Raw genomic sequence first — 26,417 nt, 5'->3', positions numbered from 1 at the left:
CTGGCAAGCTACTGAGAGTTTCCTGCCCACATGGGACAGCCTCGCAAGCTTCCCATGGTGTAGTCATATGTCAAAGCCAGTAACAAGCTAGGTCTCATTCCCCTGACCCGAAAGAGCCTCCAATGCAGCATTGTTGGGAAGGCTGAGTAGAGAGAGGCTTCTAAAATCTCAGGGATAGGATGAATGGAGACTGCTTGAGAAATTTGACGGTCAACGGGATGATGATGATGATGATGATGATGATGATGATGATGATGATGATGATCCCCTTTTTTCATAACACGATCTTTAGTCTGCTCTTCAAAATTAATCAAAGCTATATTGGTTGCAAGTGATATAAATCTAATTTCAGTATACCGGAGGCACCAGAGCTACAGCATAGCAGGTAAGACACTTGCCTTGCATGCTGCTAGGGCAGGTTCAGTTGTAGGCACCCTGCATTGTACCCTAGGCCTCATCAGGACTGACCCCAGAGTTCAGAGCCACAAGTAAGCCCTGAACACAGCTGGATGTGCTTCCCTAATCCAATTTAAAATTGGTTTTAGCAATTTTAATACTAAAAATAATGATAATATATTAGCTATCTTAGTTGGAGTATTTAATGATGTACAGAAAAAAACCATGACCTGTACAAAAGCTTCAGATTCACCTCATCATGAAAACTATTTCTTCAGTCTCCTATGCCGTGACAGGAGTTCTCTCCTGGAAAGGAAGCTGGCAGCAGAGCCTCCTGTGAGAAGAACAGAACCAGTGATCAAAGGCAGTGCTGCAGCTCATGCCTCGCATGTCTGAGGCCCTGGCTTTCATTCCAGGCACTACCCAAAAATTCTTTATCCCATCAATACTATTTAAAATATTGGGGTGGGGCCCACACCCAGTGGGTTTTGCTGGGTCTATTCCTGGCTGTGTTCTCAGGAGTGTCCCATGGTGGTGCTCAGAGAATGCAGTTCTTGGGTCCACTGCATGCATATGCCTTACCTTTACCTTCTGTGCTATTTTTCTGACACAACAATATAAACTCTAAGCAAAGGAAATGTTACCACTATATGAAAGTAAGGAAGGAAATTTTATTTTCCAGAGTTTTACTTAAAGTTTGACTGTATGAAAGAAGTGATTATGGGGCATTCAGGTTAGCTAAACTCTTCCCCTACTATCCACAATTTCCATTATATATATGCAGCTGGGACATTTTCCGCTGTTCTTAATAGAGGAAACAATCATATTTAAGTCATTTTTAAAGAAATAGAGCATTTTTCTTTGACAGTCATATGGCAATCCCTAACATCTTGACTAAATAAGTAAATGCACAGTTTGAAACTGAAATCTTTGCCTCTGAGGCAGGAACCATTTTTGGTGCCAGGAAATACAAATGAAGTGATAACAATTCATCACAGTATATTTCAGTTGGGCTGACATTTAGGGCTGGTCTTTACCTCTCTGTGGTCTTTTTGTCTCCAGGTAGTCATGGCACCAGTAGTTGGAATAAGTATGGGATGGGGCCATGGGTATATAACAACCACAAAGGACTCTATCACTGGTCTAAATTCACCTTCCTGGCAAGCTATTTTATCCCACATGGTACTGGAAAGAATCCCACAATTCTGACTGATTATATTATTTGCTTACTCTTTGGAAACATTCATAGGAGGAGAATTTTCAGACTGGGAAGTAGAGAGACAGTATAGTAGGTAAGGCATTTGCCTTGCACATGGCTGACCTGGATTCAATCTCCATGACCACAAATAATTTCCTAAGCACTCTCCATAGTGATCCCTGAGCTTAGAGCCAGGAGTAAGTTCTGAGTACAACTAGGTATGGCACTACACCCAATATCCTCCACTCCCAAATAATTTTCAGGTTATTCCTGTAAGTTCATAAATAGAAGCAGGAATTTGAATCAAAGTCTTATTAGGATCCAGTCAAGGTGGGGGTGATGGTTTTCCATCAAATATGGAGTTAAGCAATGCAAAAGACATCCATCAACTCATCCTAAGGTTATATTCCCTCTTCTCCCTTCCCTCACCTTTTGCCCCAAACTACTTAGAATCATTTCTTTTTTTCCTCTCTCTTCCCAGCCCATTTCTTTTACTTTCACTGGAAAATAAAGTTGTAAGTTTTTTTAGATTCCTAAACTTAAAATAATGGCAAAAGATCAATTGTTTCTGGTTTCTATAAACTAACATATGGTGCTTACCCTTCCAGGTAGATCACTGCTCTCATTTAAAGTTAAAATTTGGGAACTTGCCATGAAAAATGCATGTCTTACATGCATGTGAGACAGATTCAATGCCCAACAGAGGAGAAGAATGTAGAGGTTAATTCATGGCTGGAAAATGAGCTCAATGGATTAGAGCACATGCATGCTGGAAGTCCAGGTTTGGTCCCAGTATGGCATAGTTTCCTGAACATCACTGAAACTAGCCTGTGAGCACTGTTGGGTGTATCCAAAAATCCTAAACAATAACAAACAAAAGTTAGACAGGAAATTTGTGACATATACCCCCTCCCCACCCTTCACCCCTGAATTCCACCAAGAATTACTACGTGTGGCCCCTAAGAATTCCAACAATAAGAAAACTCAAGAGTTATAGTCAAAGCACTTTATAAAATCTACAAAAGAGGTGGGCAACACAGATCAAAAATGATTATGACTGTTGTATTGGCACTGCATCTTCTAGCCTCTCTATGAATCACTTTGACTTTGGATTTCCAACTGATGGCTCTGTTAGGGTCCAGGATATACTGGGAGATAAGGAAACTTGAGAGTTCAAAATAGCGACTCAATAAAAATAGCAACTTAATCAACCAGCATGAAGAGTGTTATCATAGTTCAACAATGTGTTAATCATTGGTTGCCCAACCTTGGTCACCATATATGTGTAACTTTTACTTTAGAGAATTAATTGTAAATGACTGATTAAGAGAAATAAATATTTGGGATATTGACTATAACTGATGTGTTTTTTTTAACACTGCACTGTAGCTTGTTTTCTTATTTTGTTTGTTTCCATGTCCCATTCTCTTCATATAGGTCACAGATCTCCTTGAATTTGTGTGCAAATTTTGGTGGTTAAGCAATACATGCATGACATTTTTTCTCAGAAGAAAATTAGTCACCTTTAACAGATTCTCACATGGGCTTACATACGTGATCATTCTCACCAAATGTTATTTTTATAATTTCTGTAAATGTGGGGGGAATACATCAAGATCATACAGATGTGCTAGCAAATCATTAAGTTAAAATTTGCTAAGGAGTGGAATCCTTTACATCCATTAAAAAAAGATGAGAAAAGTAAAAGAATCCAGTACATGCCTGTGGTCACCATCACTGTCACTATCATCCCATTGCTCATTGATTTGCTTAAGTGGGCACCAGTAACGTCTCTCATTGTGAGACCTATTGTTACTGTTTTTGGCATATCAATTACAAATGGGCTGGAGCGATAGCACAGTGATAGGGCATTCACCTTGTACATGGCCAACCCATCTTCGATTCCTTCGCCCCACCAGAGAGCCCAACAAGCTACCAAGAGTATCTTGCCCGCAGGGCAGAGCCTGGCAAGCTACCCATGGTATAATCGATATGCCTGTGGTACTGTAAAGAGAATTTCTCTTCAATGCCTGAAACACCATTCCTATACTCACTAGAATAGCATATGAACAATCAAACAAGGGATTTGTGTTGTCCCTATAGCTAATGTATTGCCAATTGTGGCTCACATGAACTCATAGTTTAAAAATTACATATGTTCTTATATTTCTCTTATACATTTTCTACAGGGTGATAAGGTATAAAATATTCTCCAGTTTTTATGATATTATGTCTAAAGCTCATCTCAATCTTTTATAGAATAGTAGCTATAGCATAGCAGTTTATGATTTGCAATGAAGAAAACTCGCCTGAACATCAGAGGAAATGACTAATAAGCCCAAATGTTAAGAGTCAGTGGGGGGTCAGAGCTGTGCCTTTGACAAATGATAAAATTTGACCTTTGGCTCCAGTCATGCCAGAGCATGGCCTTAGAATTACTGAAACTAAATAACTGACAAGAACCCAAGTCTGTTATTAAGATTGATTCTTGAATTGCTCTAGAGCAGAGATCCCAAACTTATTTGACCTACTGCTGCTTTACAGAATGAAAAAAAAAATCAGTGCACTTGTGGAAGTCACCTTTTTTAAGCAGCCAAGCAGAAATTGTGCACTCCTTACATCTGCGTCCAGTACTCCTTCCTGTATTTTACTTCAGCACCCTCCCCCAACCCCCAGGTAACAGCCTTGCCTAGTTTGGAGATACACTTTTAGAGATACTTCCTTAAAGGGATCCATGATTCTATTTAAAAAAAGTTAAAAAGAGTAAACACTAGACATCTGGTTAGGAAGTATGGGACTCAATTTTTCATATCATTTATAATATTTTTATTATTATACCTAATGATTATGCTAGGGTTTTCTTTTAATTGTAATTATATTGATTTTGTTTAGAATGAATATAAACTGTTTTGTTATATATTATTAAATGTATTAATAATATATACAACTTATATATAGTATAATATATATTTTATTGTATAATATACAATAAAATAATATATATATAAAATATACAGCCCGTCTGTAATTGATATAACTTTTCTGTTATATATTATTGTGAGTGACTTCTTTTCCCTTAGCATGTTTTTACATTAACCTATTTTTTTTAAATTGTGTTTTTGCTACCCAACATATGCTGGCAAGTGCAACACTAATCTCACTAATCTCATATTTGGGGATTATATAATCATAAATTATATGTCACTGTCACTGTCATCCCATTGCTCATTGATTTGTTCAAGTGGGCACCAGTAACATCTCTCATTGTGAGACTTATTGTTACTGTCTTTGGCATATCCAATACACCATGGGTAGCTTGCCAGGCTCTGCCTTGCGGGCTAGATACTCTTGGTAGCTTGCCAGGCTCTCCGAGAAGGGCGGAGGCATCGAACATAGGTCGGCCACGTCAAAGGTGAACGCCCTACCGCTGTGCTATTGCTCCAGCCCAAATTATATGTAATCCTAGAATTTTTAAATTCAGTGCTCTGAAGGGAAAAAATGTCTATATAAAGTTTGGGTGTTACTCCTCAAAGATATTGTGCACATTTACTTGCTCAGCAAGTATGTTATCATACAGCTGTAAGCTAGACATCAACTATATTCACAACCACTGAACAAAATGGACATTATCATTTAGGAAATCTGTAGGAAAATAGAGGATACTGACATAAATTCACAGATTAAAAAAAAAACATTTTTTTTAACAAGGGAACAGGAGAGTCACAAAAAATATTAGATCAAAGAGCAGTGAAAAAGTGTATTAGAAGGAATTGCTTTTGAGGAAACAAAACTATTTTAACTAACTTTTTTGGGGAGGAAATAAATTTTCTTTGACCTGGGCGTGGGAAAAAAAAATTTTCTTTGACCTGAAGAATAGAAAGGTATCAGCACAGCTGAGGAAAGGAAGATCTAAATAGAGAGATCAATATATAAAAAGGTCAACAAAAGAGTGATAGACAGTCAATAAAATTAAAATGAGGAGGAATGGGAATGAAAATGACACTAAAGGATTAGTGATTGTTTTGGCACTAGTATGGTTCACCAAGTATGTGAAATTCTTTCTTTGAACAGTCATAGGTGGCGATATCACTCCTGTCTCCCTTGCATTTAGGTGAGACCATGCTACTAGATCTAGCCCATGAGTTCTGAGCACAGATGATGTATATAACTTTATGTTTTAATCCTTTCATATGCTTCAGAACAAGAGATGGAACATAAATTAGACTCAGTCTGTAGTGAACCAGAAGGCTGGAATGTAAGAAGAAAGTTCTCTTCTAAGAACTGAATTGGTAGATAAAATGATTTGTGTCAAGATGTAATAGATTTTGTAATAGTTTAGCCCAAACCCTGAGTGCAGTGCGAAAAACCTATTTTTTTTTCTTTTTGGGTCACACCTGGCGATGCACAGGGTTTACTCCTGGCTTTGAACTCAGAAATTACTTATGGCAGTGCTCAGGGGACCATATGGGATGCTGGGAATCAACTAGGGTCGGCCACATGCAAGGTTAACGTCCTACCCGCTGTGCACTGTGCTATCTCTCCAGCCCTGAAAAACCTATTCTTAATCTAAAGAAATGATGAAAGAGTTATAATGCTTCTTGATGAGTTATCCTTCTCAAACTCTGATTTTCCTCATAGAAATAAGGTGTTGGATAAGAACTTTATTATCGCTTCTTTTACACCAAGAATAGTTCCTGAGGGGCCAACAACAGTGATATAGGCTGTTTATTAGGCCAGGCTGCACAGAAATCAAAAACCTGTGCCACGTGCATGCCGAGGAAGACATAATAAAAATAACTGTATTTGGGAGATAATTTTAAGAATATAAGTTTCAAAAAGCCATTTAACACATATTCTTTTGCCATTTTTTGTTGTTCCCTATATGCTTTGTGCAGTTCATCTTCAAGCTCACTGATTCTGTCTTCGGCTGTAGTCATTCTACAGTTGAGGGCTCCTACGGAGTTTTTTATTTCATCTACTGATTCTTTTAGTTGTGTTACTTCTGTTCGTAGTTTTGAGATTTCTGCTCTCATTTCTTCCTGGATTATCTTGGTGGAGCATTCCAATGCTGCATCCATATCCTCCCTTAATTTATTGGAAGTTCGTTCCATAGTTTCTTTGAGTTCGTGAACCATCCTCACAATTTCCTCTCTGAATTCTTTATCTGAGAGGAGGTTGTATTTCTGGGGAACCGGCTGCTGAGGTTAATGAGATATTTTCTTGGATCTCTCCTGGTGGTGGGGATTTTCGCTGTTTCTTCATGTTGTTATGGGCTTTACTATCCGGTGGTCTCCTTAGCTTAGGAGGGGTCTCAACTGAGGATGTGGAGCTATGCTCTTTTTACAAAGGACTTTTCTGTGCAAGTTGATGTGTTCACTGACTGTTTTTGTGAAATTAGTGTAGGCTAGCTTAGTTGACTGTTAACATATAGTGACTTAGATGACAAGGGAATTCTTCAGAGTAGTGGGTTTTATCAGTTATGGCCAAAAGATAATGCATGGAAAGGTAAAGAAATAACTGCGGCCGGGTTAGAGGCCTGTGCTCCGAAAATAGGCCACGCCCACTTCGAGGCCACGCCCCTACGGTGAGGACACGCCCCTAACCTGCAGAGTGGGGGTTGGTCAGGAAGGGATGGCGGTGGCCCAAAGGTGCCAGGCGGTGGTGGAGGTGGTGGGGCAAGCCCCAAACTGCAGGCAGGGCGCAGGGAGGGGGCTTCTCCGCGCTGGGCAGTGTCTTGGAGGGGATTTCCTAGTTACCTGCAGAGTGGGGGGTGGTCAGGAAGGGATGGCGGTGGCCCAAAGGTGCCAGGCGGGGGTGGAGGTGGTGGGGCAACACATATTCTTTTACTAAAACAATTGACACTAAATTCAGAGTCACAAGTGTTCCCTGTTTCATAATTCTAGCTCTCTAAACAAAAGCAACATTTCCCTTTCCCCCTTCAATAATTTTACTATAGACTATACAATTTTCCAGTAGAACTCAAAGGGAAAACTCAAAGTACTGTTTTGGTAGTGATGTTAAAATAATAATTGGGTAACACTTGGTATGCAAGAATCATGGTTGCTAATTCTTTGGTTCATCAGAATTGAAGAGGATCTGTTTCAACTCTAAGTCTGAAAGGCAGTTAAGAATATTCAACACTTCTCTTTAAGTGAAATGACTCAGAAAGAGAGAGACAGACATATAAAGATCAAACTCCTCTGTGGAATATGAAGTAACAGAGTGGAGACTAACACCCAAGAGTAGTAGAGATAAGCACCAGGAGGGCTGCCCCACAGCTTGGAAATGGAAACTGGCCTCACATACTGGAAGAAAAGGCAGCTGAGATAGGGAAGGGAACACCAAGTAGAGGATGTTGGGAGGACCCATTCTGGTTGAAAGATGCGAGCTGAAAGTAGACTATAGACCGAACATGAAGGCCAATTAATAACCTCTATTGCAAACTACAACACCCAAAAGGAGAGAGAACAAAAGGGAATGCCCTGACACAGAAGTGGGGTGGGGTGGTGGGAAATGAGGTGTGGGTCGTGGGAAGAATATTGGGAACATTGGTGGAGAAGAATGGGCACTGATGGAGGGATGGGTAAATGATCACTGTATGACTGAAATGCAAACACGAAAGTTCATAAGTTTGTAACTGTACCTCACAGTGATTCACTAATAAAAATTTTTTAAAAATAAAAAATAAATGAAATAAATATCTTACTTTGGAAAAAAAAAGAATATTCAACACTTCTCATTGACCTTGGAGGTGGCTTTTTAGGGAGGATGTATTTGAGAATTTTCCAGTCTGAAAATCTTGAGGCACACTTCTCAAAGCAGTTTCTCTTCTTTTTTTTTTTTTTGCATTTTGGGTCACACCTGGCAATGCACAGGAGTTATTCTGGCTCTACCTCAGGAATCACCCCTGGTGGTGCTCAAGAGACCCTATGAGATGCTGGGAATCGAACCCTGGTCAGCTGCGTGCAAGGCAAACGCCCTACCGGCTCTGCTATCACTCCTCATATCCACTCTGGCAGTAGAAATTTTCTTCCTTTGGTCTTGCAGTGGTACTACATCAAAAGCTACTGAGCTGAGTCATTGTCTTAAACTGCCATGATCTCTTGTCTAAAAGTTTCAGTAACAATGGACACATTTTATCTAAAGCATGGGCGTGCATATGAAATACGCTGGTGAATCATTTGATTTAAAACCAATTCCAAATGTGTCAAAGAATTTTATGCCTCTATTTTTTTGTGAGTGTTCCTTATGTGGGATACCTTATAGTAATTTGTCAAATTCTTTCAGTGTCTTTTCTCAGTTATTAGATTTCTGAACAGCATGTCACTTAGGTTTTTTTTTGAGTAATATTTTTGCTATTGGGAAGATTATCTTGCATTAAGACATGTACTTCTAGAAGCAGAGGACTATATGAGGAATATATTGTAAAGCAGAGGAATATAAACTAAACAGTTGTGGAAATAAAAATAAGAATTTGTGTTTTTATTATTTTTTTCGGCAGCATGTCAGAATTTTTCCTGAGAATATCAGGAAAAAATATTTGATGTGGATATTAGTACAGTTTTTGTTTCTTTTACAAAAACAAAATGAAGATAAATGTAAAGAAACCTAGTGCTCCTGGGGACAGAAGTGATAATATCAGGTAGGGTGCTTACCTTGCATGAGGTCAACCTGGTTTAATCCCTGGCCCTTATATAGTCCCTTGAGGTCCCCTAGGAGTGAGCTTTGAGAGCAGAGCAAGGAATAAGCCCTGAGCACTACCGATTGTGGCCCCCTAACAAAATTAGAAAAAGAATCTTACATCCACAACATTATTATATTATTACTGTATTTTGTGAAAGAAGTTTAAAAAGTCAATGTTATCATAAATATGTTCTTAAAGAGCATGCATAAGTATCTATTGTAAGCTCACTGCTTAATTATAACTCTCACCAGATCTCACAACAGGTATGAATATAAATGAGATCACAATAACCCTATGGTTCTAATTGCAGTGCTTCTTAGCTCTCTGCCCCAATGACTGCCTTAACTCCTGCATTCAGTCTTCTTTGTTCTCTCTTTTGTTCAAATCTGCTCTCATTTGAGAATCTTCAATGCTTTTTATGTGTTGAAAACAGCTGCGCTTAATATTGCTCTTCATCCAAGTCCCAGTGAATGGGGACATGCCCTTACATGTCAATGAATCTTAAGGATTCGTTTAAAATCCCTGTCACCAAATACAGTCACTTGGAGGGCTGAGGTTTTGACATTTGTATTGTTCAGCACAGAAGCTCCCAATACTATTTTCTCTTTGTCTCTGTCTCTGTGTCTCTCTTTTTGTTTGTTTGTCTGTCTGTCTCTCTCTCTCTCTCTGTCTCTCTCTCTCACACACACACACACACACACACACACATACACACACACATCTAATGTCACCAGCTGCAAATCCAAGCTATAATATTCATTCCTAGATCCCATTATGAAGTAAAATTTCCATAATAGGTATCACAGAATTTATAGCTTTTATGTGGTGTAGAACACTAAACTGTCACATGGGAACATTCTCTGATCAACCTCTGATTCCAACTGTAACCAATTTTATGATACAGATTTCCACTACTTTAGGGGAAGCCGCGGTGATTAGAGAGCAGCCTATTTATACATCTTGGAGTTATAGAATGAATTCAAGTTTGGGGACAAGTTCCTTCGATTTTGAAAACTAGCTGCACTTTTTACTGTCTGCAAGAACTTGGAATTATTTAACCTTGTCAAAATGGTTTTATTCTTTAGAACAAGATGAATAGCACCTATTGAATAGAAGTTTTAAAAATTAGAGGTAATACAATAATGTGCAGCCAGAATTATGGCTGGAACATAATATATGATTTAATATACAATGCTTAAAGGAAGGAAAAGAGATATGTTTAAGGGATATTATGAAGAATAAAAATAACCTCCATTAGAATCTTTATTAGAAGAAATTAGAGTTTTTAGAAGTTGGGAAAACTGTGCTTCTATAGAAAGTAGGCAAAAGATACTAAAAACTCTCAAAATGTTGGTAATTTGATGTTTATTAAAGCAATCATATTTAATATATTTTATTAAACTCAGATAGTTCTAAATGTGGGTCCTATTCTTACTATGTAATATACAAATAATAAGAGTTCACCTGTCATTTTGAGATAGGGCAATTTATAAGGAAATTACAAGTGAATTCTAATAAGTCTCTCCACTAATGTTAAGGAAAATAGCATTTTACCTTGTCTCTTGCAGTTTTCATTTATATTTATGAAGTCAGATGCAGAGACCCGTGTCTGGCCCATCTACCTTCCTTCCTTCTGTTCTCTTCCATCACATAGACTCATCTTAAGGAACACTGCCCCACCCCTGGGAAAAAGCAACCACATGACTTGCAAGAAGCTTAAAGGAAAGCTCAGAATTTTCCCCACAGATATGTGACTTGAGGATCATAAATCGATGAAAACTGGGCATATTTGAGGACAAACACTGCATGGCAGGGATCAGAATTTAGTGATGCCAAAAGAACAGAGAACCAATCCTTTCACAGCTCTTGTTTGTGAAATGTCTTTTTTTCCTTTATTGTTTGATTTCCTGTGATCACTGTAGAAGTATCAGAAATCACAAAAAAGGAGACGAGTTTCTCTGGAAAATTTATGGATGGTGATGGATGATGACATAATCGAGTGACAGCAAAATGCTCTATCAAGTACTGAGCTCCTTGTCAGATTATAGAAGAACACATGAGTAGATAAAAGCACAACAATTTTCTTCTCCACTATGTCTCAGGGGAAAACTGAATATTAGCAGATGGAATCAAATGAGATTAGTTAAATGAAGGAACTTAAATAACGTAAATCAGAGTAGAATAATGATTGTGAATGTCATGACTTACTAATGACAACACAAATGAAAAAGAGTGTCTCATCTTAGATTTTTCCAGTCATTTTCTGTACACGTACAGAATATGTGTATATGCTTCAGGAAGGAGCCAAACTATTTAAAATGACACAAAGAGTTGATAATTATGTGGTTAATTGAATTAAATAATTCTGGACCCCAATTTGAACAATTCACTTCTAATTTTTTAGTTCAGCTATCTACATTGTTTCCGTAAAGTTACTTGGTTGTAAAAACTGCCATACTATCAAGACATAATTCCTCAAGAACATTAAAATAAATTAAAATAGCATTGTCAACAGGAGTATATCATGTGCAGGGACACAGACATTTTAAGATATATTCATAAAATATTTTAATAAATACAGCCTACTCATTATTTAATCACTATAAGATATAGTATAGATTATGCATGGAAATCAAGTATTTCATACATACAAAAAGGATAGATTAGACATACTTGCACGCTATTTGTAAAGTCCTAGCTATTAAGGAAGAAGGATTAAGGATAGATTAGAGATTCTCTTTGACTTACCTAATTTCTTAATAGCAAAATTAAAAGGCTTAAGAGAAAGAAATTTATAAATCTGTTCTAAACCCTTTTTAGTCGTGAAGGAGAAAAAAATGCCCAGAAATCACATGTGAGTTATTGTGTTTCCTGTATTCCTTTGTTTAGTTTCACCATTGTGTTTGATTACCTATACTATAATAAGGTAAACAGTTTGCTTAATTATAAGAATTACTAGGAGTGATCCCTCAGAACTGAGTCAGAATTAAGCCCTGAGCATAGCTGGATATGGATCGAAAAAACAAAAATAAAACAAAATAAACAAAAATGGATTACCTGTGTTCCCCATTATTTTTGTAATTAAAGCAGCATATGAGTTGGATAGAGCAGCAGCCACCAAAAGCCCTTGAAAATTCAGGCAAATGTATTACATCACATTTTATTATTTGACCTTGATGAAGCATGACATTTATATTGGGAGCAGAAATACCAACATAATTGAATCGTTTGGAATCAGCCCTTTTGAGAAAATGTAATGAATTATCCATCGACTTAATCTAAGAAAAGAGAATGGAGAAATAATATAGGAATGACTTTATTTCATATCAGCTTGTTCAGGAGACTTGCATCTTAGTTGATTTTGAATGTCAAGTTTCCTTCCCTGCTGTTCATAAAGTCTGATGTTGGTGGAGATGATCAGATAAATATGCTTGGACATCTTTACTGGACTATACTAAAAGATGTTATATTAGAAAAAGAAAATGAGAAAATCATAAAATTGGGGCTATTTGTGCCTATCATTAATGTCACCTGGATTTTTTTCTATTGATATCAATACAGGAAGCTGTGATGATTGAAGTTATGCTATTCTGTGAGAGGTTATGATAGATAATGATATAAACTTGAAGTGTGGAACAGTGTGGTTTCAAAAGCTAGCTCCTATCCTATGAGTTATGTGACCCTCACTAAAATATTTAACTTTTCTCTATTCTTATTTTTCTCATTCATAAAATTGACAGAAAACTTCTGTCTTGATTCAAATATGAAATTAATCAGTATCTTTATAGTATTGGACCATTTTCTGATGCAAAGTGAACCCTCACTAATTTTTTGTTATGGTAATAAGTTTTTCCCAAAATTATAAAAGTTTTATATTTATCACCTGATTATCAAGTGAACCATGATAATGATTTAAAAGATAGGCTTTAAATAAATATACAAAGAATATTATTTGAAATGAATTTATCCTCAGATAAATGCAGTTAATATTTAAGTATTCTATTCTAGATAGTTTTCTGCACATGAGCCAGGAATGCTGTATAAGATTAGTATAATGTACATATCTTTTGTGGCCTCTCCCTGGATGATTATTATTTCATGCCATAAAATTCAAACACAGGTATTGATCTATGTCATTTTCCATAATATTATTTCTGTAACTATTTTTCCTGAGCCTCTGGTCCTTTTAAAAAGTCATTTTTATTATTTAAAAATTATTAAAATAGAATTTTATTACAACAGTATATAGTTCATGTTTACATCATTATAAATAAGCACCTGTATACTGTATATCACTTGTCTTTTCACTTGTCATACCATTGATCTTCAATTTGCTAAAGTGGGCACCAGTAATGTCTCCATTCATCCCGGTCACGTACTAATGTAACCCAATGGTATCTGCTCACTCCAGAAACATGAAGAGCCTCAAATCGTTTGTTCAGGGTTTTGATGAAGAAATATGACAATCTTGTAGATGGGTGGCCATGTGGTTTTTTGAAGTCCCATGGAATCCAGTCAGTTACAGCTCTAGTCAGCCGTCATCTCTAAATTGAATTATGTGTCTGGTCCATCTGAATTTCAACGCCTTGGCAAACGAGACATCATCCCTGATTCTTGATCATTTATGGAGGTCAGAACTCCAGATTCCTTCTCTCACTTGAGTGAAACATGATACTCCATCTTGATTCTTCTTTGGGAAACCCGAATAGCGTTCTCATCCTGTTTTATTATACCTGTATACCTGTTAGTATACTGTACCTGTGTATCTGTTAGTATACTGTATATACTAACACAAAGATCTTACCCTATTTCAGATTCAATCATTAGTTTATGTACATTTCACATATGTAATTCTTCACCCACCAGTATCTGTGGAAGACCTTTTCTGTATCAGTAGTCATTAACCATGTGGCTATGTGTGGTATTTCTGTGGTGAATAAAAAGGAAATGGATCCTTGCCTTAAAGGAACAATTTTATAGGAAGCATGCATCAATCCCATCATTACACTCATACAGTACATGTATAACTCATAAGTAGTCAATATTTTATTTTAGAAATCTGATAATATATAAACAATCAAAGGAAGGATGATTATTCCTTTGCTATACTTACATAAGCATGAGTATTATATTGTATTATAAGAATAACAATTAGTATTTTAAGAATAACAATTAGTATTGTAAGAATAACAATTAGAAGGGGAAGGAAGATGAGAGAAGGAAGGAGAGTATAGAAGGGAATGCAATAATATTAAAGTCTCCCTTGTTTCCAAAAGAAGATGAGTTGTTTAAAATAATTTTTTAAAGAACCTTAATGCCTACAAAGTCTTCATAATCTCTTAATACTAGACAGATATTTTTTAATAATGCATCTTGTGGTTATAAAAGTTTAACAATCCTGTGTTCAAGTTAGTTTGCTTATAACATTAACTTCAATTTAATATAATAACTAAAAGAAAAACTAGTATATAATAAAAATCTTTTGATGAATCTCTCTCTCTCGCCTTCTTCCCTCTTCCACCTGCAGTCAATTTATCTACCATAAAATGATTTTTAGACAGATTTTTGGAAAGATGTTTGCCTACTTTTTTCTTTAGTGATGAGATTCATAAATTTTTACTTTCCCCATTGTTGTTTCCTTTATGTGTACATTATTTAAGTAAAGTCTGTCTCAGTAGTTTAGAAAAATAATTTTCAAAGAGATTGAGATTAAGGTAATTATGCCAAATGGTTGTTACAAAAGCTTTGTTGTAGGTTGTCTTAAAGAGTAAAAATTATGCATAAAATATGTTTAATACAAGGCCTGAAATGCCTAAGTGCAACATAAGGTACTCGGAAGTCAACTCTGAATTATTATATTTGATGAATAAAAATGTAGCTGAGGATTGCATAATGGCAGTGGCTAACACAATTTGAAGAATTTAAATCTAAGAATCAAAATGGTTATAATAAGGATGAGAAAATTCATAATATAAAAGAAAGGTTATGAAACTGTGTAATGGGTTGTTTATGGTTCGAAAAGTGAACCAAAGAAAAATTTTGTCAGAGAAAGGTTGTTTATAGGTGCTTTCCATGATTGTATTGTTTACCCTGCAAAAGAAAGTAGTAACTTACATAATTTTATATGTAGAGATTTTCATACCTTTTTTCCTAATGCCTATCCATTTTACACTCTTTATTTACATTGCCCCAAATACTCAATTTTGGCAAATTATTTGCTCAACTAAAAAGTAAATAGTTATTCTATATGTAAGGATAGATTTTGTTAATATATTTCTTTGAATAATTGTTTTCCGTTTCCAAAATCTTTATATTTTAAGACTATTTGAGAAAAGATAAAAAATGGAATTATTTTCTTTTTTTTATTCTTTTATTAAATCACCATGTGGAAAGTTACAAAGCTTTTAGGTTTAAGTCCCAGTTATACAATGCTCAAACACTCATCCCTTCACCAGTGCACATATTCCACCACCAAGAATCACGGTATACCTCCCCCACCCCCCACCTCCCTAGTCCCCACCCTGCCTGTGTAACTGATAAATTTCAATTTACTTTCAATTTACTTTGATTACATTCAATATTTCAACAAAAAACCTCACTATTATTATTTGGAGTTTCTCCCCCCTAAAGTCAGACCTGCTGAAAAGGAAGCATTTGATAATTTGTTTTCCATTGCTGAGAATGAAGAGCTATGAGGTCAAGCAGCCACACTAGCAGCCGCATGGTTTTGGATTTCTGTATTTTAGTATTTTAGTAACTAAGTCCAGAGAAATATTTGCCAGAAATTGCATCATTGCAAGCTCGTACCTCTCAGATACATTATATTCCACATTTGGTTGCAACCTTTCTATGTCTCTCTCTTTCTTTCTGACTCATTTCACTCAACATGACACTCTCAATGTTGATCCACTTATATGCAAATTTCATGACTTCATGTTTTCTGACAGCTACATAGTATCCCATTGTGTAGATGTACCAGAGTTTCTTTAACCAGTCATCTGTTTTTGGGCACTCTGGTTTTTTCCACATTGTGGCTATTGTGAACAGTGCTGCAATGAACATAGAAATGCAAATGAAATGCAAATGTCATTTCTGTTATACCTTTTTGCCTCTCCGGGATATATTCCCAGGAGTGGTATTGCGGGGTCAAATGGAAGCTCAATTTCTATTTTTTTTGAGAACCATCCATATTGTTTTCCAAAAGGGCTGAACCAGTCGGCATTCCCACCAGCAGTGAAGGAGAGTCTCTTTCTCTCCACATCCACGCCAACACCAGTCGCTTTTGTTTTTTGGGATGTGGGCCAGTCTCTGTGGTGTGAGATATCTCATTGTTGTTTTGATCTGCATCTCCCTGATGATTAGTGATGTTGAACATTTTCTCATGTGCCTCTCAGCCATTCAGATTTCTTCTTTGGGAAAGTTTCTATTCATTTCATCACTCCATTTTTTGATCGGGTTGGCAGATTTCCTCTTGTGGAGTTTCCTCCAGTGTATTGTATATCCTTGATATCAACCCTTTATCAGATGGGTACTGCGTAAATATCCTTTCCCATTCTGTAGATTGTCTTTGTATTTTGGTCACTGTTCCTTTGAGATGCAGAAGCTTCTTAGTTTGAGATAGTCCCATTTATTTATTTCTGTTTTCACTTGCTTGGCCAGTGGCATGTCAGCTTTGAAGATAATGTTGGTTTCAATGTCCAATGTCATGGAGGGTTTTGCTGACCTTGTCTTCAATGTACCTTAGGGATTCTGGTCTGATGTTGAGGTCTTTAATCCATTTGATCTGACTTTTGTACATGGTGATAGGTGGAGGTCTAAGCCCATTTTTTTTTTCTGCATGTAGCTGTCCAGTTTTGCCAGCACAGTTTGTTAAACAGGCTTTCCTTGCACCACATCATATTTCTTGCTCCCTTGTCAAAGATTAGATTATCATATATTTGGGGGTGTGTGTCAGAGTATTCAACCCTGTTTCATTGGTCTGCAGCTCTGCCTTTGTTCCAGTACCATGCTGTCTCAATGACTACCACTTTGTGGAAGTTGGGGAGTTTGATTCCTCCCATTTTCTTTTCCCCAAGAATTGCTTTAGCTATTCGTGGAGGCTTATTTTCCATATGAATTTTAGGAGCGCTTGCTCCATTTCTTTGAAAAATGACAAGGGTATCCCTATAGGGATTGCATTGAATTTGTACAATGCTTTAAGGAGTATTGCCATTTTTGCAATATTAATTCTTCCAATCTATGAGCAGGGGATGTCTTTCCATTTTCTCATGTCCTCTTTTATTTTCTGAAGTAGCACTTTGTAGTTTTCATTGTACAAGTCCTTTGCCTCCTTAGTTAAGCTGATTCTGAGGTACTTGATTTTTTTGAGGCACAATTGTGATCAGGATTTCTTTTATCATGTCGCTTTCTTCTCTCTCATTATTTGCATATAGGAAAGCCATGGAGTTTTGGGTATTGGTTTTATAGCCTGCAACTTTACTATATGAGTATATTGTTTCTAGGAGTTTCTTGGTAGAGATTTTAGGGTTCTCTAAGTATAGTATCATATCATCTGTGAATAGTGAAAGCTTGATTTCTTCCTTTCCTACCTGAATGTCCTTAATATCTTTCTCTTGCCTGATCGTTATTGCACGTACTTCCAGTACTATCATGAACAGAAGTGAAGAGAGCGGGCATCCTTGTCTCATCTCTGTTCTTAGAGGGAAGGCTCTTAGTTTTTCCCCTTTGAGGACGATGCTTGCCGTAGGCTTGTGATAAACGGCTTTGACTATATTGAGGAAGCTTCCTTCTATACCCATTTTGGCGAGCGTTTTCGTCATAAACGGGTGCTGGATCTTGTCAAATGCTTTCTCTGCATCTATTGATATGATTATATAATTTTTGTTTTTTCTTTTATTGATATGATGGATTATGTTGATTGATTTCTGGATGTTAAACCATCCTTGCATCCCTGGAATGAATCCCACTTGGTCGTGGTGTATGATCTTTTTGATGAGATGTTGAATTCTATTTGCTAATATTTTGTTGAGAATCTTTGCATCTGTGTTCATCAGGGATATTGGCCTGTAGTTTTCTTTTTTTGTGGTGTCTTTGTTTGCCTTTGGTATTAGGGAGATATGAGCCTCATAGAAACTGTTTGGAAGGGTTTCTGTTTCTTCAATTTCCTGGAAAAGCTTGAGAAGAACTGGCAATATTTCCTCTTTAAATATTTGGAAGAATTTGCTAGTGAATCCGTCTGGACCTGGGCTTTTGTTTTTGGGAAGACTTGATTACCGTTTTAATTTCCTTGATATTAATAGACCTCTTCAGGAACTCCAGGTCTTCTTGGTTCAGCCTTGGGAGATTATAGGAATCCAGGAATTTATCTATTTCTTCTAGGTTCTTTTGTTTCATGGCATACAGCTTTTCAAAATAGTCTCTGATGATCTTTTGAATTTCTTTGGTTTCTGTTGTGATGTTCCCCTTTTCATTTTTGATTCGGCTTATAAGGGTTCTCTCTCTCTCTCTTTCTTTGTGAGTCTTACTAGTGGTTTATCAATCTTGTTTATTTTCTCGAAAAAATAGCTCTTGGTTTCATTGATCTTTTGGATTGTCTTTTGGGTTTCCATGTCGTTAATTTCTGCTCTCAGTTTTATTATCTCTTTCCTTCTGCCTGGTTTGGGCTCCTTTTGTTGGTCCTTTTCTAAAGTCTTGAGCTGTGAAATCAAGTTATTTATGTGGGCCCTTTCTTCCTTCCTGAGATATGCTTGCAGAGCTATAAATTTCCCCCTTAGTATGGCTTTAGCTGCATCCCACAGGTTCTGGTAGCTCGTGTCTTCATTCTCATTTATTTCCAGGTACCTTTAGATTTCGTCCTTGATTTCCTTCCTGACCCACTCATTGTTAAACATCAAGCCATTTAATTTCCAGTGTTTGATTTGGTTTTCTGCATCTGTCCATGATTAACTTCTATCTTCAGTGCATCATGGTCTGAAAAGATAGCTGGTACAATGTCTATCTTGTTGATTCTGTTGAGGTATGTTGTGTGGCCCAGCACATGGTCTATTCTGGAAAGTGTTCCATGTGCACTGGAAAAGAATGTGTATTCCTTTTTTTTGGCATACAAAGCCCTGTTTAAATCTATTAGGCCTCTCTCTTATATTTCTTCCTTCAAAGCCATTATTTCCTTGGTGAGTTTTAATCTTCTTGATCTGTTCAGAGGTGATAAGGCAGTGTTGAAGTCTCCAACTACTATTGTGCTGCTCACAATGTCCTTCTTAAGGTTTGTTAGCAGCTGTTGTATGTATTTAGCTGGTCCCATATTGGGTGCATACACGTTTAGGAGTATGATTACTTCCTGCTGTACATATTCCTTGATTAATAAAAAATGACCTTCACTATCCCTTCGAATCTTTTTCAACCTGAAGTCTATGTTGTCTGATACTAGTAAAGCCTCCCCAGCATTTTTGAGGGAGTTGTTTGCTTGCAGGATTGTTTTCCATCCTTTGACTTTGAGTCTGTGTTTGTTCTGGCTATTCAGATGTGTCTCCTGCAGGCAGCAGAATGTTGGGTTCAGTCTCTGAATCCATTTTGCCAGTCTGTGTCTCTTAATTGGTGAATTAAGACCATTGACATTGAGAGAGATTATTGTCATGGGGTTTTGTGCCATCTTTCTGTAAGGGTTTGTTGTGCTTGTAGGAGTTTTTCTTATCTTACAGTAGCCCCTTTAGTCCTTCTTTTATATTTTGTTTAGAGTCTATGAAGTTCCTGAGTTGTTGTTTGTCCACAAAATAGTGTATCGTTCCTTTGAGTTTGAATGAGAGTTTGGCCGGATAAAGTATTCTTGGTGAAGTATTCATTTCATTCAGTTTCTTCACTATATCCCACCACTGCCTTCGGGATTGAAGGGTTTCCTCCAATAGGTCCGCTGTGAATCTAAGGGGTGCTCCTTTGAATGTGATTTCCTTCTTCGACCTTGCTGCTTTCAGTATTGTGTCTCTATCCTTATGTCCATCATCCTACCTATGATATATCTTGGAGTCTTTCTGTTAGGGTCTGTTTTAGCTGGCACTCTTCTGGCTCCTTGAATCTGGATGTCTGCATTGTCCAGCTCTGGGAACTTTTCAGCAATGATTTTTTTTGACTGTGGCTTTTTCATTGGGGTTGCTTCTCTGGCCTTCTGGTACTCCGATGATTCTCATGTTATTCCTCTTGAAATCATCCTCTAGGACTCTGATTCTCCCTAGAGCTATTTTGAGGTCTCTCCCCATTGATTATTGTTGCCTGTAGGCTGCCTGCAGCTGATCTTCAAGTTCACTGACTCTGTCTTCTGCTGTAGTAATTCTATTGTTGAGGGAACCCACTGAGTTTTTTAATTCATCTACCGAATCCTTTATTTGTGACATTTCCTTTTGTAGGTTTTTTATTTCTGTTTTCATTTATTCCCATAATTTCTCAGCTGTCTGTTGTATCACTTCTGTCAGGTCCTCCTTTAAGTTGTCAATATTTCCATTGAGTTCATTGAACAGCTTCAGGATTTCACCTCTGAATTCTTTTCGGAGAGCTCAAGTTTGTAGGAAATGTCTATTGAGGCATCTGTACTCTTTTCATCGTCCTCTCCTTGCAGTGGGGATTTGCGCTGTTTCTTCATGTTGTTGTGGTGGTTTGGAAGAGGGACCTTCAAGATCCATATCCCTGTTTCCTCTTGTTGCAAAATGGATTGTGGATGGGCTTGGTCAATGGCGCTTGCCTTTTTATTTTCCCCTTCTAGAACACGGCCACCTCCTACTCAGATGTTCCTGTAATCCTTATGTGAAGGGTTGTGTTTTATTGTCCTACTGTTTACGGATAGCTAGGATGGTACTCTTCGACATGACATAGGTAATGAAGGCTGTGCAGGAATAGACAACGGCCGCGGCACTTGGGGCCTGTATGCTGGCCACTAGGGCGGCAGTCCAAAGTGGGGGAGGGACGGCTCAAAAATGGTATTATTTTCAATAAAAGTGTTAACATTTTATGATAAAATAAAATCAGTTGAGAATGCTGAACTAATTTTTTTCTTTTTTGTTATGTAATTTTTAACAAGTGGAAGCAAAGATAAGCAAGTGGGACTATAATCAAACTATGAAGTTTCTGCACCACAAAAGAAATGATCATCAGAATAAAAAAAATACACCGACAATCAGGGAGAAAATATTGCCCATATTAATCTAATAAAGTATTGATATAAAGCACTGATAGAACTTCAATTAAAAAAATAAAGAAAGAGAAAAGAACTCAGACAACCCCAACAAATAATGGAGGAAACATATTGCCAAATGGTAGCACTGTAGCACTGTTGTAACACTGTCATCCTGTTGTTCATGGATTTGCTCAAGCAGGCACCAGTAATGTCTCCATTCAACAAGTCTCCCCAATGGTAAATGAAAAAAATGCCCTTCCTCTCTTACCAACAGCAAAATGCAAATTAAAGCAACAATGACAGATAATCTCATAATTGTTAAAACTGGTATGTGCATGTCACAAAAAACAAAAACAACAGGTGTTGGTGAAAATGTGGGGATAAAAGGGACTTCATTCACTGCTCCTGGGAATGTTGATGGGTCCAGCCATTTTTGGGAAACAATAGGGACTACCCTCAAATATTTTTCTAGTTTTGTTCTTTCATAGTACCTAGAAATTTTAGTTCTGGGCATCTGCCCCCGGGACCACTAAGTTCTATTTTAAAAAAAGTATTTATACTTTTATGTTTATTGCAACACTTCACAACATCAAATGAGGGGTGAATGGACAAAAAAGTTGTAAATTGGGACTGGTGTAGTATAGCAATAGTATAGCGGGTAAGGCGTTTGCTTTTCACTAGGCTGACCCGGGTTTGATTCCCAGCATCCCATGTGGTCCCCTGAGTAATGCCAGGAGTGATTCCTGAGTGCAGAGCCAGGAGTAACTCCTGTGCATCGCTAGGTGTGACCCAAAAAGAAAAAAAAATGTTGTAAATTATATATGGTTTACATATATATGGTTTATATATAAATATATATGTGTGTATATATATTTACTACCACTGTCCTTATATCACTTCTAGTTTGGTTTTTCCTTCTTTTCCCCACTACTATCTGCAACTGATTGATAATCTCAGTTTTGTAATCAGAGGTTATAATCTCAGTTTTGTAAATAGAGGTCAAGCATTTGTTATTATTTCATATAGTTTATTTCCTTGTTGTGTTTCTCTTTATGCCATAAATTAGTGAGATCATCTGATGTATGTCTTTTTTCCTCTGTCTGGTTCTATGTAACATGATATTTTACATTCAGTTCCATACAAAGTGCAGCAAGAGTTCACCTTATGGATGTATGTTTTTCCATGTGTAGAGACCACAACTTCTTTTTTCATTCATCTGTTGTTGGACATTTGAATTGTTTCCATACCCTAGATATTGTTAGCATTTCCATGACTAGGTTTCAATGAAATGTATACTTGTAGATTTTCCAATTAATATTCTTATTTTGTCTTTTGGGGAATAGACACAAAACTAAGTTACTGGCTCATATGGAAACTATGATTCTTACTTCCATAAAGTTGAACCAAAAGACAGACATTTTCATCAACAATAAATGAGACTTCATTTTCCATCACAACCCTGCCAATACTGGTTTTTTCTAATCTTTTTGGTATATATCATTTTATCTCTCATTTCCATTTGATTTGCATTTCTCTGATAACAAGTGATGGTGCACATATTTTCATGTGCCTACTGACTGACCATATGTCTTCTTCAAGGAATGTCTGTTCATATTGTCGCATTTAAAAAATTTGTATTTTTTATTATTGAGTTTTGTGAAGGCTTTATACTACCTTGGATATAGCATTTTTTATATTAGCTGCATAGTGTATGCAAATATTTTCTCCCATTCAATACAGGATCTTTCTGTATTGGTCCAATTCAAGATTATTTTTCAATGTGAAAAAATTTAAGTGTGATGTAGTCCCTTTTGCTTATTTTTGTTTTCTGTGACAATAAATTCAAATAATTAAAGACATCTTTAATTTCTATATTCTAAAACGTTCTACTTATGTTTCCACAATGTATTTTTATGTATTTTGCTGTAATCTTGAGGTTTATGACCCACTTTAACCCACTTTGAATTAATTTTTGTGTATGGTATGGAATATGGATTCCTTATTTTTTCCTTTTTATTTTGCTTGTAGCTATCCAGTTTTCCCCTTATTATTTGTTCCCATTCTCCATTTTATGTATCTAATTCATTTGCCATAGATTAAGTGTCCATGAATATTAGGTTTATTCTCATCTTTCAGTTCTACTTTATTGATCTGAGTGTCTGACTTTTTTCCTAGTCCATACTACAGCTTTATAGTAAAATTCAAAATCAGATAATACAATATTTTCCATCTTACTTATTTTAGAACTGCTTTGGCTATTCAGGGAATTTTATGATTCAGTTCAATTTTTCTAAGTGTTTGATGAATATTGCTGCAGCTTTTATGTGGATTGCATTTGATTTGTACAAACTTTTGAATAGGATGGTCATTTGGACAATTTTAATTCTTGATGAAACTTTGGTTTGATTTCCATCTACACTAGATTATATCCTAAAATCTTACTTTATTATTGGTATTGAATACTGTTCAATAATATATAAATGTTACTAAATTACTGGATGTTCATTATCTAATTCATTGCTAAATTAGTTTGAATAGTTTTTCTATAACTTCCATATATACCTTTTTATTTTTCCTATACCCCAATCACATCTTTTCCTCCAATTTTACTCTCTGATCCATATTGCTTTTTCCTCTTTGTCCTCGCTTTGAAAGTTTTATAATTTCTAGAAAAAAGAATCATGAAAAATAAACCAGAATAAGAGCCATCAGAGGGTGAATACATTAAGTCAGATTTAAATATGCCTTATTTGAGGGCATGTAGAACATAGAAACCAACATGTGAGCCTTTAAGTGGGGAGGTTGCTAATTGTAACTGAAGAAATAAATACAGGTTAAACTGGTACAGGTTGAAGATGAAAATGTTAAGAATAAATACAATAATTCCAAGGGAGTAGAATGAGAGCAGTGATTACAGTGGACTCCTGCATGTTATGGAAAATAAGACTTCGTCTTATTTTCGTCTTCATTTTCCAGACAACCATATTTCTTTTAGGTGTCTGATTAACCTTAATTATACTTTAATTGGAGCTCAAGGGACGAAAAATATATGACTGGATTCTGAGTTAAAATTTGTCTTTTAGTATAGAACTCATGAATGGAGAGTTAAATTGGGGATCAAACTGTGACAACTTGTGGAAGTTTTATGTCTTTATTATTTTTATTTACTCATTTCCCTGAGGTTGTCAGTGTTTCTCTAAAGAACATGATCATCAGTCCTTGGGACATCAGGACTTGTCCCAACTGTGCTCAGGTCCAGTAGTGCTTGGGGTCTCTTGAGCCATACTCTATTGATCCTGAGATTCATACAGGGCCAAGGGTTGAACTCAGGGCCTTGAAGATGCTTGGCTTGTGCTCTGCAACTTGAGCTCTCTCCTCATTTCATGAGGTGCTTGTAATAGTGAAATATCCTTAATTGTTTTTATCTGAATTAGACAGAGAGACCTAACTATGGTGTCTACTTTCTTAAAGGGATGGGTAGTGGCTCCTTTGACACGAAGAGACTTACCAGCCATAAGTCCTATTGTCAGATCCCCATGCTAGTCTTCTTTCTTTTTTTTTTAAATAAGAATTTTATTTTATTGAATCACCATGTGGAAAATTAAAATGCTTTCAGGCTTAAGTCTTAGTCATACAATGCTGAAACAACCATCCTTTCACCAGTGCCCATATCCCACCACCGAAAAAAAAAAAAACACAGTACACCTCCCATCCTGCCTACCCCCGCACCCCCCACCCCCGCCTTGTAACTGATAAATTTCACTTTACTTTCTATTTACTTTGGTTACATCCAATAGTTCAACACAAACCTCACCATTATTGTTAGGAGCACCCCACTAGAGTCAGACCTGTTGTGAAGAGAAATGAGGTCGCGTTAACGCAGCTGCTCGGTTTTGGATTTCTGTACTTTAACAACTAAATCCAGGGAGATTGCTTCCGGATATTGGATCACTGCAAGCGTGTAAACCCCATCTGTGGTCGTCATAATATGGCGGTCCCCACGCCCTTCATTCCCAGGAAGGGACAGGCGAGAGAAAGAAATACCTTTTCCCTCCTGGGCGGGCATGGGGTCACGGCTTAGTTCTCAGGCTGGAGACATTCTGCAAGTACCTGCCCATGTTGAAATTGGTTCAGCTGGGTCTGGATTCACACTCCTGCAGCTGCAGAGGGGCTGCAAGCGCGTGCGGCCACCAGGGTCACATCTCGGCAGCGGCAGGAGGGGCCGGTGCCTCCCTGCTAGTCTTCTTTCTGACTTCACTTTATTATGGCATGTTGAAAGTTTGAGCATTTTTGATTGTGCAAGTCATACTCAAAATCTCATTTAATATTATTCCTAGACACTGCAAGCTGTGCATCATTCTATTCTGTTACTTCTTTTTGCTTTGGCTTCTATAAATTTGTTCAAAGTTTCTATTTTTTCAGGACTCTTTTCTAGTGCCTTACTATTGTTACAGTTATATGATTTTCTCCTCTTTGATGGTGTCTGGGATGTGTGAGCTAATAATATATGTGATTAAATTAGTTATGGAAACAGAAACTATTCTAGATATTTCACCCAGAACAACAAATATAATACAAATAATTCCAAGTTTACACAACAATGTACTTAGATAATCAGGAAAGCTGCCATTAGAATTTAAAAAATGAAGAAGTATAAAAATCTAGATAACTGCTACCAGTGTTCTCCAGTGCCCAGAACAGAAAAGTAGGCAATTACCAATAAAATTTCAAGATTTTATGGATTTTGTCATATGTATCTAACATTGCCATTTTGTATACCTCATGCATAACAGGGCAAACACTGTTGGGGAAAATATTTTAGAGAAGTCCAAAATAGATGTAACCTCTCTTTTCATTGATGTGTGGAAATTTCTAAAGAAACTAAAAATAATGTTGGTATGAATGACAACTTTAAAAAAGCGATAGCACAGCAGGTAGGGTGTTTGCCTTGCACGCGGCCAACCTGGGTTCGGTTCTTC

The sequence above is a fragment of the Sorex araneus genome, chromosome 1 (genome assembly GCF_027595985.1).
Source record: "Sorex araneus isolate mSorAra2 chromosome 1, mSorAra2.pri, whole genome shotgun sequence".
In the NCBI taxonomy this organism is placed as follows: Eukaryota; Metazoa; Chordata; class Mammalia; order Eulipotyphla; family Soricidae; genus Sorex; species Sorex araneus.
The sequence above is the reverse complement of the archived record's forward strand: the minus strand, read 5'-3'. Positions refer to the sequence as shown.